The following is a 7,690-nucleotide window of genomic DNA, read 5'->3' as shown; positions in this document are numbered from 1 at the left end:
CAAAATTCAGTTCCGTACATCATAGCAGGTCTTAGGGCTGTTTTATAGAATTTTCACTTCAACTTCATTGAAATTTTTTTATCACACAACTCGCTTCCTTCCATCAAATCCTAATTCTATTGAATGCATCTCCATCTATTTCCCCATTACTCTGTAACCGCGATCTTTCACTTTTCGCAATCATTTCACCATCCAAAGATATCATCACTGTAGTAACTCCATTTTAAACGAGCATTCCAAAACTCTGTCTTTGTCCTACTAAGTTTTAAACCTTTCTCCTCAAGATCTTTGTCTCCACTGTTCCAGTTTTTGTTCTAAATTACCTTCACTAGTTCCCACCAACACCATATTATCATCAGCATACATTAAGCATCAGGGAATGTTACGCTGTAGTTTCACTGTTATCTGATCTAAAACTAATGAGAATAAAAAAATAAGGACTAAGCACCGAGCCTTATTGGTGCAATCCTACTTTCACACGAAACTTATCAGTTTCTCCCACACCCGTTATAATAGTAATTGTTACTTCCTCATACATATCTCTCACAATCTTTACATATTCACGGGGGACTCCTTTCTTATTCAGTGCCCATCACAGAATCTCTCGAGGGACTCCGTCACATGTTTCTCAAGATCAATGAATACATGAGCGTTTGTTTCTTTACTCCTGTATTTCTCCATCAACTGCCTTATAATGAAACTTAGCAGATGGCTCAGTAGTGATATTGTTCGATGTTCTGAACATTCTTTTGGTATCTTATCCAGTTATCTAGAACCATCTCCCGTCTAGGACTCTCAATGTGGTTGTTTCGATAAAAGTTACTGTCTGATATTAGACAGATGCTTCCTTCGCTCTTATCTTCTGTTGGTTCGTAAATCTGAATGATATTTAAAGTCCCATGAAATCCCCTTAGTTATAGATTCATGGTACTTTCAGATATCTGACTAAAACTTGTCACAGATTTGTTCACTCCTTTGTTGACTAAAATTGAAACGGTTCAAAAGAACGCAATTATTTTGCCTTATGCAGAAACCAAAAATTGTAAATTTATCGTAACATATTTTTGCCTCACCCTGTAGACATAAAAATATAGCTTCATATACCAAGCGAATGTAAGGAATTTATTTAAACGTGAGAATTTGAAGTTTATCTGTCTTGTTACAGAAAGACGTTATTGTATTTTACGGTCATATATTCGATTCCCTGTGTTCCGTTTGTGATGTAAAAAAAATAGTTACAATGTAGCTAATGATCGTTTTGGCTCCAGTATTCCTGGTACTTAGATACAAATACGTGCTCATATCAATGTCAGAAAGCGCGTGTGTTAATTGAGGACTCAGCAATACCTCTCTTCAAAATGTTAGAGCTAAGTAAGGATCGCTGACGTGGCTAGATGACTCTATTGGTCAAAGAGTATAATTCCCTAACAAAGAGGTTGGATTTAGAATGTGTTTTGATTTTTCCTATTGGTTAATAAATAAGTGTAGGAGGCTTAGATATTTTTTTTATTGGTCAAAAAAGAGAATTACGTGACTGAAAGGAGAGGGAACAGAGCTTGGGACAGAAAGTCAAAGTTCTGAAGAAAGACAGTTAAGTTTGGTCTGGCAGACAGTTAAGTTTGATCAGACATGCAGTGAAGTCCAGTTTTTTTGTCTGTGCCAAAGTTAGGCTCAGATGGAATCTTAAGTAGATTCTGTAGTGAAAGTAGCAGACTATGTATTTGTCGTAAATACCATACCGTTATATTTTTGTGTCGTTGTTCCGGTAAAATAAATGGAACAGTGTATCTAGTAGTGGCGTAGAGTATGCCTTTTTCAAGAATAACTTAATTCAATCTTCGCGGGACGTGTTTCCCGACCTTTTAACTAAAGATCAAATGTTTAAACAAAAATTTTTTTTAATCATTAAATTGATGAAATGCTTCATTGATAATCAAACTAAGCAGTAACTTTTTTAAAAATAAAACAAGACTATGGAATTTTACCTTTGGTATAAAAACAATTTGTGAAATAGTACTTTCGATCCGAAACTGTAAAGTGTTAGTGAAGTGTCGCTCTACTAGAGTTCCAGGCGAGCTACACAAAGCTCCAGCCAAGAGTACAACCGCAGATCATCAGGTATATGTAACAAACTGTTTAATTCTTTTTTCTTCGAACTTTTGAAAACGTGAAGGACTTAATATGTTTATTCACTTCTTGCCAATTCAGTTTTGCATTTTAACCATTTTTTTTTATAAATAAACACTGAATATGTTTTAAACCTATGTCTTTTTATTTTGCACAATCTATCTCTGATCCTTATTGTCATAAAACATACAGACTACCGCAGACCGCAATGGTAAGTACCGATTTCTATTCAATGGAATGCTATTGCAAGTAGTTTTTTTTGTAATTTTTGTATAGGCATATATGGAAGTATATTTTTATTTGTTGATGGCGCCCAATAATTAATAGTTTTTTTTTCATAATAAATATTATTTCAAAAACTCACTCCCTAAATTCTCTGAGACTGTAGCTTACCGGGGTATTACGAAAAGTTATGTAGCACAAAGTTTATCAAGCCTATGACCTAACACCTAACAATATTATCAGTATAATTTTATGTTTGTTTAATTTGTCGGGCTACAAATTTGGGACGCCATATCTACGTGAGGTACTACCATGTGGGTAGATAAAGTAATAAAAAACAGGAATTTACAAAAAATGTGATGAAATACAGAAATAAAACAGCTGGAAATAGACGAAGGTAAAAAAATCACAGAAACAGGTAAGTACAAGTATTTTTGGGTTTCATAATATCAAACAAAAGAACAACTGAAGATATAAAAAATAGACTAGGACAAGCAAGAAACTGCATACGAAGATTGAACCCGGTACTGTGGGCTGAGAACATCAGTATAAATACAAAAAGAAGAATATATTATAACATTATGACAAGAAGTATCCTCACATATGGGTGTGGAAATTGGACAATAAATAAGGAAACCAAAAACAAAATAAGAGCAACAAAGATGGAATTCCTAAGGAGAAGCTGCAGAGTAACAAGAAAACAGAATAAATAACATAGAGATTAAGAAAAAATGAGGATAAACGATAAAAACTACATAGAACAGCAGAGATTAACCTGGTACGGACACGTCAGAAGAGCAGACCAAAATTCTTTGATAAATAGAATAAGAGTGGAGCCCGACAAGAAGAAGGATAAGAGAGGCAGACCCGAAGATCTATCAGACACGAAGTGGACGATTCAACGGAAAGAAGAAATCTGCAGGAAGGGGACTGACAAAACAGAAAGAACTCGAGAGAACGGTTGAGTGAAGGAATATAGTGAAAACTGTGGAAATCCTTAGTATATATGGGTAAATAAAGGTATCAGTAAGGTATTTTAAATAAAAATTTGGGCACTGTTTTGTTAACAATATATTAATTTGTAAAATTACATAATAATTATACAATAAATTAAAAATAGTATATATTATGTATACATATATGTATTTAATAAAATAATTGTCTAAAATAAAATATCCAAAACCAATTTTTTGTTTTAATTATAGTAAAAAGATATACAAGTAGTACACCTAGTACCTAATTTAATTTTTATTAAAATAATTATTGTATACTAAGGCAAACAACGCACAAGATGGCTATTTATCGTTTCTCATTTGTTTCGGGCCCTTCTTATATGTCGTATAATATTAATATATCTACGTCATATGTCTTTGGCCTCTTTGGTATGTATAATTGATAAATGTACAGTCCGTCTAATTTACTTACCGTTGCACGTCATTATTTACGTTAGGGATCTAAGTTGACATTGTTGCCCAATTACAAAAAAATCTTGAATTCATTTTAAATCAAATACATCAAACAATTTTTGCGGAAGTGGATTATACAGCAAAACAAATTAATATTCAATGTAAATAAATAAAAACTTTAGAAATAGAAAACAAGAATTAAGTTATAATTTTACGTTAAAGTACATAATAAAAAAGGTAAATATAATGAAACAAATACTTATAGTACAGAATATAAACAAATATGAAGTGTCATCACCGCAACTGTCAAATAAATGTTACCAGTTTATGCCAAAATATCACCTTCGTTCGATTATAGTTACAGTGTATTCCGAACAAATGTGCTTCATAAAAATGTTTTATAATCCATTTATACAAATTAAATGAAACATATTATTGTGTATATCTTTAAGTTAACATTAATAGAAATCTTTAATATTATTTCTACGCGTATATAATAAAATATGCTTAGTGGCTGTAACGCCAGTGTACTCGGCAAAGTAATTCTAAAAAAGAACACACCTAGCACCTAAATATTTCGTGTTGGTATCATGTGACGTCTCGGGCTATGACGCGGATTACGTGCAACGGTAAGTAAATTAGATGGAGTATATATTAATAACGTAGGACGTAGATATACTAATAATAAAAGTCCGTGTGATGTTTAACAGTTTTAATTAATAAAATAGATAACTAAATTATAGATACTATTAAATTGACGAAATGTAAAAGTGTTTGTGTAATTGCGACCAAAATTTTACGTGTTCTTACAAAAAGAGATGTGTTTTGAAATAATTGCGTCTAATGAATATTATAACCGGCTTGTCTTAATACCCGACTTAAAACGTCTCTTTAAGCGTCTTTTTCGATTATCCCAAATAACACACACGTCCTCCATGTCCTGACGTTAAAATCGACTGCCTATACAACCCCCACGCTAAATAAAATTCTCTTACTGCTAATCTCCCTTTTCCGTTTTCCCCTGAGAACCAACCCATTAAAATTGGTTCAAAGTATGTACCGACCTTTTCCAATAAACGAAAACTATAAAAATTAGTCAAGCCGGCTACTTGTTTATCTTTATGTCTTAAGGACGATTGAAAATAAACACAATCTTCTCACTAAACTACCCGTCGATTAGATACGCCCACACATCTGTCCCTAAGAGCGTCGACGGACACTGGTTTCGTGTTTTGTAATAATAATTAAAGAAAAAATATATACAGGACACAGGAGTCTTAAAAATTAATATAAAATATTTACAATACTGCATTAATATTATACATTACACGACATATGACAAGTGTCCGAAACAAACGAGAAGCGATAAATAGCCCTATAAGGAGTTATCAGCTGCCGCAAATATGGCTTTTCAACGCTTCTCATTTGTTTCGACCTTCTGTCATACCATACTTCGTATAATCCGTGTATAATATTAAAATAGGACATATGACAGAAGCTAGAAACAAATGGGAAGCGTTGAAAAGCCCTATTAAAAAGTCTATTGATTAATTAAACAACCAAACACGATTTTTCTTTAAATCGTAACAACTTTATGTGTTTTCAATGTATCTGTTGTAGTTCAACTTTAAAGGCAGATCTACAATAGACACACTGTTTGCAATAAAACAAATCAAAGAAGAATCGACTATACACGCTTTGTGGTTTTACCCTAATCGAATCGAAAGAGTCGATTCTAGCAGCATCTGCTTTGTGGTTTTACCCAAGGCATTCGACAGTGTTTGGTTGCGTGACGTACTAGCGATAATAAAAAAAAACAAACTGGTGATGTACTAGCGACAATAAAAACAATATATGGCTTAAATATAAATACCACCACAAAAAAAGAAAGAACGCATAGTGTATGTTAGGGGTAAAGTTAGATTAACAAGTAAACATAGGATTACCCGGGTAAAGTGCGAAGTACCCGCGAGGTATCGGTAATATCCGATAGCAAGTCCGAAATATAATTTAAATAGTTCAAATTTCGGGCTTTCCTCGGGTAAAACATATTCTACCTGATGCCACTTCGTTAAATGCGGCTTAATGTGAAAAATGCGCAAGTCCAAAATACCTGATTTTACAGGAGAGACAAAAAAACTAACTGTGCAGAACTCCACTTGTATACAACTAAATATAATTTGAAAATTGCACAAGTCCCTAAACAATTTAAGTTCACGTTTTTAGTAATCAATTAATTATCAAACAATATTGTTGTCATTTTAACTTCTATGCTGTAGGTACTCACCCGTTTACAATGAAAAGACTATTTATTGTATAAACATAAGAAATGCACCGATATGTTTGACCGAATTGGCCACTATCAAGAGTGGACTTGTGGGACTTCATATGGTTGTCAAAATTAACGGACTTATGCAGATTTATTTTGCACAATTTTAGCAAAATCTAAATTAGAAGACAAGAAAGCCGTAGCTTTTGGATAATGCTAACAGATGTCATCAAATGTCTAAAATTGAATATTTTGGACTTATGCATTTTTCATATTCATCTGGCAATATGTATATATTTTAGCTTACATAATAAATTAAAAATAGAATATAATTAAGTATATTTAATAAAATATTTGTCTAAAATAGAAATAGAAATCCAAAACCAATTTTATGTTTGAATTATAGTAAAAAGATGAACGCAGGTAGTGTAGAATTTAATTTTTAAAATTTTCTTTAAATGGTAACAGCTATATTATGCGTTTTCAGTGCATCTGTTGAAAAGGTAGAGCTGCAACAGACGCACTGTTTACAATAAAACAAATCAAAGAACAATCGATTGAACACATCGGCATATATCTGATTCATGGTTTTACCTAAGGAATTTGACAGGGTATGGTTGCGTGATGTAATAGCGATATTAAAAGAGAAAAAGAAACCTGTAAACATAAAAAAAATAATAAGCTAATAATGAACAGAGATATGGTTTGCTGCAACTCAATCTTCGGGGCAAGGTATTTGGGAAGAGAGTACCAGGGAGAAGAATTTCCTTGGCTTCAAAACCTGAGAAAGTGGTTCAATACATCGACAACCGAACTATTCTGAATAGCAGCAAACAAACTTAGGATAGCAAAGCTGACCGCCAACATCCGAAACGGATAGGCAGCGTAAGAAGAAGAGGAAAATAAACACTCAGAATGTAGCCTTTAGAGATTTTAATTTTGGAGCTTTGGACAAGTTTTAGGTAACTATTTTCAATGGGAAATAAGCCACAATTTTACCAAAAAAATGATTTTATTAACGTTTCGACAACGACATTATTTTGTATTTTGACAACGACTCCCGACTTGGGCGTCGAAAAGTTAATAAAATCATTTTTTTTTGTAAAATTGTTGCTTATTTCCCATTGAAAATAGTAGTGCAGTCACTGAAGGTGGATATGAGCTATTACCTCCGATTTCGTTGAACCTCCATAGATTTGCATGAAAATTGTTGACTGGTTAGAGGATATCTCAAGGAATAAAGGTGACATGGTGCCAACTTGCGCTTTTACTCTGGGGGTGGATGCCACCCCTTCTCGGGGGTGAAAATTATTTTATTGAAAATAACCCCATAATTCGATAGAGGAACAAATTCTAAGAACAATTTGTTATATAAAGTTATTAAAATGAATCAAAACTTTTTGTGTTAAGTAAAAGTGAGTTATAGTTAATTGAATATACCCGAAAAGATTGGTCATAAATTATACCACATATTCTGGGGTCAAAAATAGTTCGATTGAACCTAACTTACCTTAGTACAAATGTGCTCACAAAAAAAGTTCAGCTCTTTGAAGTTACAAAATGAAAATCAATTTTTTTCAATATATCGAAAACTATTAGAGGTTTTTTATTGAAAATGGATATGTATCATTCTTATGGAAGGAACATCTTAAAACAAAATTATAGT

The sequence above is a fragment of the Diabrotica virgifera genome, chromosome 2 (assembly GCF_917563875.1).
Source record: "Diabrotica virgifera virgifera chromosome 2, PGI_DIABVI_V3a".
In the NCBI taxonomy this organism is placed as follows: Eukaryota; Metazoa; Arthropoda; class Insecta; order Coleoptera; family Chrysomelidae; genus Diabrotica; species Diabrotica virgifera.
This window is presented reverse-complemented; position numbering follows the sequence as displayed.